Raw genomic sequence first — 14,350 nt, 5'->3', positions numbered from 1 at the left:
ATCATGGATGTTAGGGTTGTAATTAACATGCTGCGCTTCCCCTTCTGTCTCCCCCACCCAATTCCTTCCTGTGTCTCATCTGTATAAAGGACATTGCCTTTCTGTGTAACGGGGTCAGATCCTGGTGCTATCTACTCGTGCAGGACGTCTGTCCAGCTGGAAATAGGATTGATTCTGTTAAATGCTATAACTCTTTATTAAATAACACGACTTTGGTTTAAGCTTGTATATTTCTTCTTTTCTTACCAGAAGGTGATTAAGTGTGGCATTTCCACCACACAACATGAACATTTTCTACTTTTTTAATGCTATTTCTATTTGAGATGTTTACATTTTGGATTGTTTATTTCTAGTCTTTTAATTTCTCTAATGTGCAGTGCCATGTCTTTTTATGCTGCTGCAACGCAAACATTTCCCAGATTGGGATCAATAAAGTACTTCTCATCTTATCTCATCTTATCTTTATCTTAAACCCCCCCATTAAGAAATATAACACTGTGCTCTAATGCTCAGTACAGGCCCGGTTTCAGAACAAAATGACTTGGGGTGCCTCTGAGATTACAGGGGGTGCAGCAGTAGTAGGTTTACGTGAGCAATAGCGGCCGGCAACAGCAATGAAAAATAGCATTGATGTTATATCTAATGCTGCGTTCACACCGGACGCTATGCGAATATTCGCTTCGCTCTAATCGCTCGAGTTTCACCGCGGCTGTCAGCTGTGTTTACTCGCATCATTCAAACAAGACGCGCTGGCTCGGGGGCTACAACTACAACACAATGAACATATTTGACCGTGATTTAATTGTAATACACGTTTCAAAATGATGCCGAAGTAACAACATACTGATACCGGTTAGTAAAAACCATGAATTAATGCTTTGACAAGTCTGCAGACAGATGGCAGGAGAAACACCTTTTAAAATGCTTGTTTTCTGAATGGAGATCGGATAGATCAGGCTAAGCTAACGTTGTAGCTGCTCCGTCCTCTCTCACAACAACGACCTACAGACAGAAATAAACCAGCGACTGTATTCGCCATGACACAGACAGTCTGTGGTTTGTACTTGTTTAACTTTTGTCCAGTTTCTGAACAGATATGAGGAGCTGTGAGCTCTGTGTGCTAACTGCTGACAGCTAACGGCTGATGTTTTCTGGTTGAACGTCAGTGACGGCAGGCTGAGTTCCTAACCGCTGATTGGCTACCGCGAGATCACGTCACGTGAATTTGACACTCGAGTTGAAAAAATTGAACTCGAGCGTTTGGGTGTTGAGAGATGTATCCATAGATCTCTTAATTTTGCTCTCAAAGTGCACCAGATTGATGCTTTCAACTTCAATATTTAAAAAAAAATCTTCCTGGGTGAGCATGCCCCCGGACCCCCCTAGAGGAGGTGAGGACCCCCCTAGAGGAGGTGAGGACCCCCCTAGAGGATGTTAGGTCCACGGTGTTTACATGCTTATTTATACAATATGTGTGCTTATGCTAACATCATAAGACAAAAGTAGGTTCCGTGTTGTGTGAAGTGAGAACGCGCTAGAGTGAGGGGGGCCCCCAAGCCAAAGCTCGCTTAGGGCCCCCAAAAGTCTAGGGCCGGCCCTGGATCCGTGGGTGAATAATGTCAATCACCACAGTCTGAGCATTTTTACGGGTTATAACCTCAGTGCACACATCCCTTAGATAATGTGCCACTATGTGAATTCATGTTTTTAAAGCTTTCCACTAATCAACTGTTTGCAATGAGAGTTCAAATGGTATTTATATTTATTCTGAAAAGAATCGCAAAAATATAAATAATTATTGAATTTATTGGAAGTGTAATATATTTATTGTATATTTCTCCTTTATATACAAATATGTTGGTGATCTATTTTATGTTCTCAGACAGAAGGGTGTCATATTTATCATGGATGTTAGGGTTGTAATTAACATGCTGCGCTTCCCCTTCTGTCTCCCCCCCCCACCCCCCACCCAATTTAGGACTGTAATGTGGATTGCCTTCCTTCCTGTGTCTCATCTGTATAAAGGACATTGCCTTTCTGTGTAACGGGGTCAGATCCTGGTGCTCTCTACTCGTGCAGGACGTCTGTCCTTCCAGATGGAAATAGGACATCATTACATCGTATTACATGTTGGTGATCTATTTTATGAAAGCACTGGAGCTCTGTGATTGGATCATCTCTCATCCAATCACAGAGCTCTGTGATTGGATCATCTCGTTATGGGACTTTTTCATTTTTTAAATTGAATAATCAAAGACTTTTCTTTTAAAACACACACACACACTTTTTAAATACATGTATTTAATTCATTTTTAAATCCATGGAAAACATCTTATTTTGAAAGCAGTGGAACCCGAGACATCAAAAGTAGTTTTGTTATAATTTACATTGTTTTAAAACAGGAGGTTAGTGTGTGTGAACGGTGACGTTCACTTTAATAATAAAACATAAAACCTTCAGGTTCCTCTGAACACTTTAGAGAGAAGCTGAGCACAAACTGTTTAATCATGTGATCACAACCTCCACCAATCACAGCCAGGTAACACCATCAGGAGATAACTCCATACAATGAGTGGGCTAACGTTAGCTCAAGGTGTTAGCAGACGGACGGTAACATTAGCACAACAACAATAACAACAGATTCTTGTGATAACTTCTGCTAACAGGATTAGCGTAGCTGGCTAATATGAGCTAACAGTTACAGCTGATCATGTTGTTGTTTACCTCGGTGTTCCCGGGGGAGGTCATGTGACTTTATTTACACCAATGAACACGTTATAGTCAAAGAGCAAGAGGAGGGTGACTTCCTGTTCTCTCTGAGGAAGAGGGAGACTTCCTGTACTCTCTCTCTGCTCCTCTGTGTCGCCTGCCCTCAGTCAGCTGATGGGGGCGGGGCTTGTGGAGGGGGTGTGTCCTGATGGAGGGGGCGGAGTTAGGTGTTTCCCTTCAGGACGCCCATACAGCTCTGCAGCAGCTGGAGGTTCCCCTACACACACACACACACACACACACACACACACACACACACACACGTTAAACCAGTCATCCTGATACTCAGTGGCGTTTTCTCCGGGAGGCCAAGGGAAGCCAGGCTTCCCCTGTTTTTTCGGATTGTAGTTATAATTTAAATAAATAAATAAAAACACTTTGTTTTGTTTCGATAATTCTCCTTTGCTGTGTGTTGCTGCCGGCCCGTCTCTCCCCCACTCTCATTGAGTATTTTACAAAGAGTGAAACAAACAGCGCCCCTCTAGATGTTATGGTGAAACAGTAGATTGCATTCACTGTTGCGAGAGGAGGCCAGCCGGATCGGGCTTCCCTTGGTGAAAACAAATTGAGGGATTGACCAATCAGATGAGGCCCACGTGATGCCCCTGCCAACCTGTGATTGGTCAGGGCCATGCCAAGGGAAGCCAGCCGCCTCTGGCTTCCCTTCAGAGGCGGCTGGCGATTTGATTGGACACTGCCATCCAATCAAATCACATCAACATCAGTTTTATGTAGTAGCCTACTGTAACTGTCATCACCGCCGTTTGAAATTATCAAGCAAATGAAGCATTATTTATTCCATATAGGGCCCCGATCACCTGAATAGATGAGATTGTTTATATTTTTTAGTTACTTTTGGACTACGGAATGAGCTAATTACAGAGACGAGGACTGTTGCTGCACTTGCCGTGTGTTAGAAAGGGAAGGGAAAGAGAAGGTGGACTATCGCATGCAAATGTTTCTGTACATAATTGTTTTTGAATTCATGTGTTTCATACACGCCTACTGATACTTTGATGTGAACGTAAAACTTTAAAGGTCTCCTGATTTACTTTGTGAATGAATGCTTCTTTTTTTATTCATTACCGAATCTGCACTGCGCATTGAGCGGCTGGTATTGCATTTGGGGGGGGGGGTGTGTCTGCTTAAATTAATAAGACGAGAGAGTTTCGGCTGGAGAGTGCAAGTGGATAACAGGCGTGTGCAAGTCCTGCATCTGTGTGATACAAATGTGTGTAAAATGATACCGGGCGCTGTAATCACTCATCTGGTTACGTTATTGACCACCCCCCCCAACCCAAAAAAATGGGCTTCCCCTACATTTTTCCCCACGCCACGCTACTGCTGATACTCGGCTATTCTTGGTGCTCTTCCTCCTATCTAAAGATCTACATAAACAGAAAACTCTCAGGATCTTATGGGCTTCGCTCTGAGGATTTGTTTCTTCTAGCTGAACCAAAAGTCTGTTCTGAACTAGGGAAGAGGTTCAGTTTCTCCTGAGGCTTTGAACCAGCTGCTCTCTGAGCTGAAACTCAGAGAGCAGAGGCCTGTACTACGAAGCCGGCTGACTTCAGGGAAAACTCTGGCTTTCCGGTCCTACGACGCTGGTTCTCTTTTTAGCGGGGGTAGAATCTCCATGGTAACTTATGCTGAGCGGCTAACCTCCTCGGGAGGAGGTTAGGTTGCAGGCTAAGAGATCAACTCAGTGAAAGCACCGCCTGCTGACCAATCAGAGCTCCGTGTGCGGAGTTTAAAGCTATCAAGTCATATTACAGGATAGAGGAAATACAGAAAAACTGCCGTTGCAGGGAAAGACGCCGGCAAAAATCAACTGACTGTGTGAACGTGAACATTAATAGAATATCCCCTCCCATCTTCAGAGCAATCTGACTATTATAACATTAGCGTTAAGAAAGCTTACTTAAATATCTGCCACAACATAAGTAACCGGATCAGAGTAACATTAAGTACAGTCCATGGCACTGTGAGTGCAGACGTCGATGTGTCCCATTATCATTCATATCACATCATAATGTATCATATATCTCCTTATCTGAGTCAGCTGAGCCGTATCTGGCCGTGCAACACTCACAGTGTCACATACTGTATGCAGAAGTATTATTTTAAGCAACACATTAAGTTGACGAAACACTCGAGTCAAATGTAATTAAAGTCAGATCCACTCGTGTCTTGGACGGGGCAGCGATTTCATAAACCTGTTAATGAACGCATTCAAAAATGTTTTCTTTTACCAGCTGTATTCACCTTGCAGGTGCAGCTATGTGGCTTTGATCCTGGATAAAGTGTTTAAGTCATGGATGTTTTAAAGTTTAACTTCTTCATATTTGACTAATATTAAAGTTCACTTTTCATTCAGGAAGTATGACGCTGCGCTGTCAGTACGCTTGTCCATGTTTGAGATTGGTCGAATGCTCCAAATACCACCCCTTTCATGTGAACGCGCACATAACTAGATAGGACACGGCTGGCTTGAGCGATCCACTTGATAACCAGCGTCGTAGTACAGCTTAGCCAGAGCGCGTATGTTTTGGATTAGGCCAACCGGCTAACTCAAACATATCCAGGTTAGGTTGAACCAGCTTCGTAGTACAGGCCTCTGCTCACTCTAAACACACTCAAAGCTATTCTGTTGCCTCTTTCACACCAACCTGGTTCCCGTTGTAGCTCCTCCAGAGCTTTTCTGGTTCGGAACCGGTTCTTCTTTTCAGCCCCCATTTTGTTCCCACCACCCAGAGCCCGACTGGTGCTACCGCTGCTGCGTCACGACGTCACCGTTTACATCGCTGATTTTCTCCCCCAACAGCGTTCACAACAACAACAACAACAACGGGGGGACTGCGTCGGGTCGATGATCGTGTTGCTTTTAATCATACGAAGCCAGATTAAATTAAATAACGACTTCTCCAACCTTATACTTTTCTCCAGAGTGCCGTGGTTCATTGTTTATTAATGTGTTTCAGCGGCATTTACCGACCGCTGCAGTGCTGGCTGGCTGCTCTTCCACGGGAGTGTATTCTCCCGTTAGCTCCGGGTTAGCTCACACGGCTCTCTAAAGTATTCACTGTCTGACTGTCACTCAAGCAGCTGATACATATCCCCAGTTCCCCTTAAGTGAATGTGTGTCAGTCTGAATTGACGCCTGTTTGGCATCACAACGCTGTTATGAAAGTTTCTCTGGTATAACATGGGTGATGTTAGCATAGCAACCGAAGCTAACTGACTACTTGCTAAGCCGTTTTCTACAGGCACATTTTACCCGGCGTATTTTTCATTATGATTCTACTTGTGATAGTCGGACATGACAACCTGTGCAGCCCATGTATTGATTCCATCCGATAGCTGCTATAATAACAAACAAAACGTCTGCCTGCTCTCCACAATGATCAATAACAGCGAACGGATGGTCAAAGTAAGGTACAAATAAACAGAAGCCTGGTTAGTGTTGCCTGACTTTATAAAGCGTGTTTTGTATAAGTGTGTGGTTGCCTTCTAGTCACTTTGCTCAGCGCTACTGCTTGTTACAACACTTTCATTTGCCGTATACTCGCCATAAACTGTTAGCTCAGGTTGATCTCTGTCCCGACGTATGCGATTCTTGCTTCTAGACCCACCATTTTTTGGTGCTTTGAAAAGCACCGGGTTTCGGAGCTTAGAGGCGGCTCCGCTGCGGTGTGAACAGGACAAAACCGGTGCTTTTCAGGCTGTAGCTCCGAACCGGCCCTGGAACGCGTTGGTGTGAAAGCCCCATAAACTGACCTTGAAGCAGACGTTGTGTCTGTAAATGCTTTGGCTAACTGTTGTGTGTCTTGTTGACGTGTGTGTGGAGGTAGAGGAGGACTCACCTTGGCGTGTTTCAGCTCCAGCTACAGCCAGCTCCACCAGGTTCTTCCTGAACGCTGACACTCGCCTCGTCTTAAAGTCTATCAGCTCTGTAACAACACACCATCACATATCACTGGGGGGGCAGGACACAACACATAATGAGATGTAATCAGGTGTGTGAGTATAGTGTTCCCAGGTTTATATAAAGGTGTGTGTGTACCCTGCTTGGCAGACTGAGATCTTCTCAAATTTGTGGCAGCAGAGAGTGAGGTGTGTGTGAGGTGTGTGTGAGGTGTGAGTGAGGTGTGTGTTAGGTGTGTGAGGTGTGAGTGTGTGTGTGTGTGTGTGGGTGTGTGTGGTGTGTGAGGGTGTGTGTGAGGTGTGTGTGAGGTGTGTGTGGGTGTGTGTGTGTGTGTGGGTGTGTGTGTGGATGTGTGTGAGGTGTGTGTGGTGGTGTGTGGGTGTGTGTGTGGTGTGGTGTGTGTGTGTGTTGTGTGTGAGATTTGTGTGAGGTGTGTGAGGTGTGTGTGAGGTGTGTGTGTGCGGTGTGTGAGAGGCAGAGATGGAGTACTCGAGTGCCGATGACGGGACTCGACTTAGACTTGTGAATTCTGGCGTACGATGACTCGGACTCGGACTCGTGAATGTTCCCCCCCACGATGACTCGGACTCGACTTGTACATTGACGCTCCGACTTGGACTCGGACTCGAGCAAGTTTCCTCTGGAGTCTGATGTCCTCTATCCTGGCGTGTGCACCTGCGAGGCGAGTTCACGTACTGGGCCCCGCTATTCCAGTCTAAAGATGTCTAGAGACACACCCCGCATCGTGCTGTATGCTTTCACACATTCTGCTTCCACATTGGAAAAGAGCAGCGCAAAATGCTCGTTATGTGGAAACATATTGAAGAGAAGGCTCCGTAACACATTACTCTAAACATCGAGTTCAGACATATAGACTGAACACTATCATCAGAGTAACGTGATCTAATCAATAAATAAAGATTCAGCCATGTCATTTTGCATGCTAAGTAGCCATGTGCTTTCTGGGGCTCAATCTTTATCAGTAAACCGATTTAACCGGTAAAGTTCCTTCAAATAAGAGTCTCGATCTTATTACTATCAAAATAAAAGTGCAAAACGAAAACTTTACCATAGGAAAATATTGGCTTACAAATTAATCACTTCTCTAAAAGGTAACTCATTTTAAATATAGTTAGACATATTATAGGTCATTTACAATAATAATAATAATATTAATATTAGTAATAAGCTTTATATTTGTATACTATACAAGACTTGTAGCCAAACGAGCTTCACAGCAGTTCAATAGACAGATTAGTATAACATGACAGGATGAAAGCAATGTAGAGGAGCAGCTACATTTCAACACATATATCCACGAAGATTAATACATGAAGACTTGGGACCGGACTTGACTTGGCTCTTCTTAGGTGACTCGGACTCGAACACAGGTAATGATGACTCGGACTCGACCTCGACTCGGACACTCCTTGGGTGACTCGGACTTGGACTCGGACTCGAAGAGTGGTGACTCGAGAGTGACTTGGACTTGTGAATTGGTGACTTGACTACAACACTGGTGTGAGGTGTGTGAGGTGTGTGTGCAGTGTGTGAGGTGTGTGTGAGGTGTTTGAGGTGCGTGTGAGGTGTGTGTGTACCCTGCTTGGCGGACTCTGAGATCTTCTCAAACTTGTGGCAGCAGAGCTGCTGGCTGGTCTCCGCCTGCAGGACGTCTCTGTTCTTCGCTCTAGATTTATCCAGAGCTTTGTTCGCATTCTCATAATCCACCAGAGCCCGACTCCTGCGGTACAGCAGGTCCTACAGGACATAATATATATATAATATATATTAAGGAACACAGAGACTCCTGCGGCACAGCAGGTCCTACAGGACATAATATATATATAATATATATTAAGGAACACAGAGACTCCTGCGGCACAGCAGGTCCTACAGGACATAATATATATTAAGGAACACTGTGGGTGTTTCTCAATGTCGAGTAAAGCTGCTTCAGAGCCACTATTTCAAGCATACTTCGTCATCGAGTGCCGCCGAAGTACTGTTCCAATCTCCAGCATACTTGGAAATCTACCGAGCCCGGCGTACTCCGTTTGGAGAAATATCGAGGCTGCACATGAGTAGACTCCGCGGTCTTAAAATCCCCACAATGCTTTGCGCACGGACCATTTCCCCAAATCTGTGGGCGGAAGATGTAAGGCGGGGCCTCTCATATGACGCACATCTGCACACTTGCTAGCATGTTCCACTCTTCGTTTTCCAAATGCCAGGAAGTATTCTTGACTCGCTTCTGAAGCAAGATGCTCGGCAGACATGTGCTACCAAGCAAGCGTACTCTACATTGAGAAACACCCAGAGACTCCTGCGGTACAGCAGGTCCTACAGGACATAATAATATATGTAATATTAAGGAACACCGAGGCTCCAGCAGGTCCTAAACCAACATGATATTATAGATTATATAATATTAACTGAACATATACAACACATTGAGTAGGAACCAATGAGCGGCAGACAAGAAGTGGGACAGCTTTCAGAGACGGACCGTGTGTGTGAACAATAGCCGCGTTCACACTGTCACTACCCGATCTGCCCCCCTGCCCGATCTGTACTGCGCATGTGCGAGATGGTCCGCCACTACATACGGCAACTCTAATAGGACACTTGACACAGTGGCTTTTGGCAAAGCAGAAAAAGAGTTCACTATTATTTAACAACTCTTTTTATTGGGTTCTTTTATTTGGGGTTAAGTACATTGTCAGAATAAGTGAGAAATGGATTTAACTTCTGTTAGACAGCTATATGCCATACATTTTTGCATACATTCAAAGTAAATATTTATTCAGTATGATAGCTGTCTAACAGAAGTTAAATCCATGTCTCACTTATTCTAACAATGTATTTAACCCCAAATAAAAGAACCCAATAAAAAGAGTTGTTAAATAATAGTGAAGTCACGTTGTAATAACAATAACTCATCTCTATCAGTTCTTTTCTGCTTTGCCAAAAGCCACTGTGTCAAGTGTCCTATTAGAGTTGCCGTATGTAGTTGTCCAATATGGCGGACCATCTCGCACATGCGCAGTACAGATCGGGCAGGTGGACCGATCGGGTAGTGACACACACCAAGTACTTTGCCGTACTCAGTGCCGGCACTCAGTGCCCCGGCACTTATTACCCCAGGGCACTTACAGTACAGATCGCGTTCACACCGGAGTACTTTTCCCTGAGGGAAGATTACGCAAATGAGCCGCTGACGTCACTTTCGTCTTCTTCTGCTTTGGGTTTACTGGCAGGCAGCAAACAACTTCACGGCGTATACTGCCACCCCCGAGTCCCCGGCCGGAAGTCCCCTGAGTTGGGGAAGGCTTCAGTAGAAGCTGCTGGGACTCCCAGCAGCTTCTACTGAAGCCTTCCGAGTAAATCGCCAGAACGCCGACCCCTCCTCATCTCCACCGCGCCCCATGCTTTCTTTTGTGTTGCCATAAGTTAGTCTCTCTGCGTTTGTGCGCTGGGCGAATGCTAATGCTAATAATGCTAATGCCAGGATAATAAAATGGCGGCTCTACAAAACATTTCAGAGTTGTACGGGCGTGGTTTGCAATTCGCCCAGCCAATCAGAACTGGGGCACTTTTTTCCCCCAGGAAAGTACCATCTCTCAGCAGGCACTAAAACATGGGGGTAAAAGTTCCCGAGATTAAGTGCTCTTTTTGGTGTGAACGCGACATAAGGGGTACTAACGGAACTAAACGCGAAAAGTACGGGGAAAAGTACTCCGGTGTGAACGCGGCTAATAATAATATTAATATAAGTACCTTAGCGGCCTGGGACTCTCTCAGGTAATACTTCAGCAGGTCAGCCAGCTTCAGGTCTTCATCAGCGGCGACTCGAGACTCGATTTTCTGCAGAAACAGAAACATTAACGTCTGAAGGAGAAAACAGCTGTTTATTAAATAAAAGATCTGAACTCACCCGGGTCTTCTCAACAGCTCCGACACTTTGAGGAAGAACCTGCAGACAGGAAGTGATGTCATGATATTAACAATAATAATAATGAGTATGATTGAGTGTGTGTGTGTGTAGTGTGTGTGATGTGTGGGTGTGTGTGTGTATGTGTGTGTTGTGTGTGTGTATGTTGTGTGTGTGTGTGTATGTGTGTGTGTGTGTGAGTGTGTTGTGTGTGTGTGTGTGTGTGTGTGTGTCTGTGTGTGTGTGTGTGTGTGTGTGTGTGTCTGTGTGTGTGTGTGGTGTGTGTCTGTGTGTGTGTCTGTGTGTTTGTGGTGTGTGTCTGTGTGTGTGTGTGTGTGTCTGTGTGTGTGTGTGTTGTGTGTGTGTGTGTTGTGTGTGTGGTGTGTGTGGTGTGTGTGTGTGTGTGTGCTGTTGTCTGTGTGTGTGTGTGTGTGTGGTCTGTGTTGTGTGTGTGTGTTTCTGTGTGTGTTGTGTGTGTGTCTGTGTGTCTGTGTGTGCGTGTGTGTGTGTTGTGTGTGTGTGTGTGTGTGTGTGTGTGTGTGTCTGTGTTTGTGTGTGTGTGTGTGTCTGTGTGTGCGTGTGTGTGTCTGTGTGTGTGTGTGTGTGTGTGTGTGTGTGGTCTGTTTGTGCGTGTTGTGTGTGTGTGTGTGTGTGTGTCTCTGTGTCGTGTCTGTGTGTGCGTGTGTGTGTCTGTGTGTGGTGTGTGTGTTGTGGTGTGTCGTGTGTGTGTGTGTGTTGCTGTGTGCGGTGTGTGTATCTGTGTGTCTGTGTGTGTCTGTGTTGTGTGTGTGTGTGTGTGTGTTTCGTCTTGCAGAGGTCGGTGGAGTCCTGCGTTCCTAACGTGTAAAGAGACGAGGCGATTCTGTTGATGTCGTCTGCAGCGTCTGACACACACACACTGACGTTAGGACATACACAACTACATCTCTCCCAGCATGCACCTGGGCAGGGGCTCAACCTTACTTTGATATCTTGTTTCAATAGTTACTTTATCACTTTATTTTTGTTGTATTATTCTTTTTATTTGAATTCTATCTTATCTTTGTGAATCCTGTGTTTAACTCTGACCTGTCACCCAACACTCAGGTGAGGCTCTGAAGGCTCTGACCTGTCACCCAACACTCAGGTGAGGCTCTGAAGGCTCTGACCTGTCACCCAACACTCAGGTGAGGCTCTGAAGGCTCTGAAGGCTCTGACCTGTCACCCAACACTCAGGTGAGGCTCTGAAGGCTCTGAAGGCTCTGACCTGTCACCCAACACTCAGGTGAGGCTCTGAAGGCTCTGACCTGTCACCTAACACTCAGGTGAGGCTCTGAAGGCTCTGACCTGTCACCCAACACTCAGGTGAGGCTCTGACCTGTCACCCAACACTCAGGTGAGGCTCTGAGGCTCTGACCTGTCACCCAACACTCAGGTGAGGCTCTGACCTGTCACCCAACACTCAGGTGAGGCTCTGAAGGCTCTGACCTGTCACCCAACACTCAGGTGAGGCTCTGAAGGCTCTGACCTGTCGCTGCTACAAAGCTTCATCTCACTAGAGCATAGAATAAAAACTATATTTAAACATTTAAAGATTGTTACTTTTGTGCGAGCGGATCATCCGGTCGGACTTGGCCGAGGCGTCCTTCACTCGGTTGTGATATTCCAGCAGGAACGTTTTCTCGTGCTCGAAGAAGTCGTCAACGTCCTGCTGTGGGAGAGAAGAGAGGGAGAGAGAGTGACAGGTGAGTGGGCGGGGCCTAACGCGCAGGTGAGTGACAGGTGAGGGGGCGGAGCCTAACACCCAGGTGATGCTCTGAAGGGCGGAGCCTAACGCTCAGGTGAGGCTCTGAAGGGCAGCCTATCACTCAGGTGATGCTCTGAAGGGTGGAGCCTAACACTCAGGTGAGTCTCTGAAGGGGTGGAGCCTATCACTCAGGTGAGTCTCTGAAGGGGTGGAGCCTAACGCTCAGGTGAGGCTCTGAAGCTCACCTTCACTCCGGCCACCAGAACACCATCCGCTGACTTCACAACGTTCTTAAAGAAATCCTCCAGCTTCTCTTTCTTGTTCTTCCCCCGGACACTCAGCTGCAGGAGAGAGAGGAGGGGTCACACAACAACAACAACAACAACTACAAAGACTGCCCATAGATACAGAACAAAGTGCTCTCTTCTGTTGTCTGGTTATGTAAACGTGGCAGCAGCCGGGGATCTACAGAAACATGAATATATGTATGTATTGTTGACGTGGTCGGCAGGTGAGTTCAAACAGACTCACGTCCTGGTTGTACTCCAGGAAGACGTGGAAGTTCAGGTCTTTTCGGAGGACAGGATGCGCCGCCACTCGACAGAGGAACACTTCATGCATGGCCACCGTCTTCTTAAAGATGGCCAGGTACTCTCTGAAACACAGCAGGACAACACTCAGAGACACTCAGCTCAGAGCAGAGAACAAAGACAAATAGAAAGTCGTCCCGTGCGCCTTCTAAGTTTGGGAGAGACTGAAACTATAAACCAATATATTGAATAAGTGACTCACGCTCCAGCTCCTGCTTCATTCATCTTGGTGAACTCCTCTTTGGTCATGGATCCCTCGCCCTCGCCCAGCTTCTGGAGCTTCTCTCTGGACGCATCGAAGTCTGGCCTGGGGGGGGCGGGGGGATCTGAGGGGAGAGAGGGGAGGGGAGAGGGGAAGTGAGTTGTGTGTGTGGTGTTTTGTGTCTGTGTGTGTGTTGTTTGTGTCTGTGTGTGTGTTTGTGAGTGTGTGAGTGTGTCTGTGTGTGTGTCTCTGTGTGTCTGTGTGCGTGTGTGTGTGTCTGTGTGTGTGTGTGTGTGTGTGTGTGTCTCTGTGTCTCTGTTGTGTGTGTGTGAGTGTGTGAGTGTGTGAGTGTGTGAGTGTGTCTGTGTGTGTGAGTTGTGTGTCTGTGTGTGTGTGTCTGTCTGTGTGAGTGAGTGTGTCTGTGTCTGTGTGTGTGTGTGTGTGAGTGTGTGTGAGTCTGAGTGTGTGTGTGTGTGGTGTTGTGTGTGTGTCCTCACGATGTATCCTGCGTACTCCTCGTTCTCCACGAAGGAGTCATGCAGCCAGATGAACTCCTCGTGCTGTCGGACCACCGAGAACTCGTTCAGCTTGAAGTTAGGGAGCGTGCTCTGAGGAAGAATAATCCAGGACGTCAACACAACATCCAGGACGTCAACAACAACATCCAGGACGTCAACAACAACATCCAGGACGTCAACAACAACATCCAGGACATCAACAACAACATCCAGGACGCCAACAACAACATCCAGGTCCAGAGGGAGGGGGCCGCGACGGAGAAGGCTCTGTCCCCCCAGGTCCGGTGCTTGATGCGGGGGGGGATGGATAGGAGGTTGGCTTCTGATGAGCGGAGGCAGGGGAAGGGGTGTGGTGGTGCAGCAGGTCTGTGAGGGAGGGGGGGGGGGTGTGGTGGTGCAGCAGGTCTGTGAGGGAGGGGTGTGGTGGTGCAGCAGGTCTGTGAGGTAGGGGGAAGGGGTGTGGTGGTGCAGCAGGTCTGTGAGGGAGGGGGGGGGGGGTGGTGCAGCAGGTCTGTGAGGGGGGGGGGGGGGTGTGGTGGTGCAGCAGGTCTGTGAGGGTAGGGGGGGGGGTGGGGTGGAGGGGGGGTGGAGGGGGGGGGGGTGTGGTGGTGCAAGGTTGAGGGAGGGGGGGATGGGGTGTGGTGGTGCAGCAGGTTGTGAGGAGGGGGGGGGTGTGGTGGTGCAGCAGG

The 14,350-nt window shown here is 47.0% G+C and overlaps 1 pseudogene; it reads right to left on the bottom strand.

Moving 5' to 3' along the window:
* Positions 1 to 2,284: 2,284 nt before the first annotated feature.
* Positions 2,285 to 13,162, bottom strand: LOC117472081 (annotated as a pseudogene).
* Between the last annotated feature and the right edge of the window lie 1,188 nt (positions 13,163 to 14,350).

This window comes from Trematomus bernacchii, unplaced genomic scaffold (genome assembly GCF_902827165.1).
Source record: "Trematomus bernacchii unplaced genomic scaffold, fTreBer1.1, whole genome shotgun sequence".
Classification (NCBI taxonomy): domain Eukaryota; kingdom Metazoa; phylum Chordata; class Actinopteri; order Perciformes; family Nototheniidae; genus Trematomus; species Trematomus bernacchii.
The sequence above is the reverse complement of the archived record's forward strand: the minus strand, read 5'-3'. Positions and strand labels throughout refer to the sequence as shown.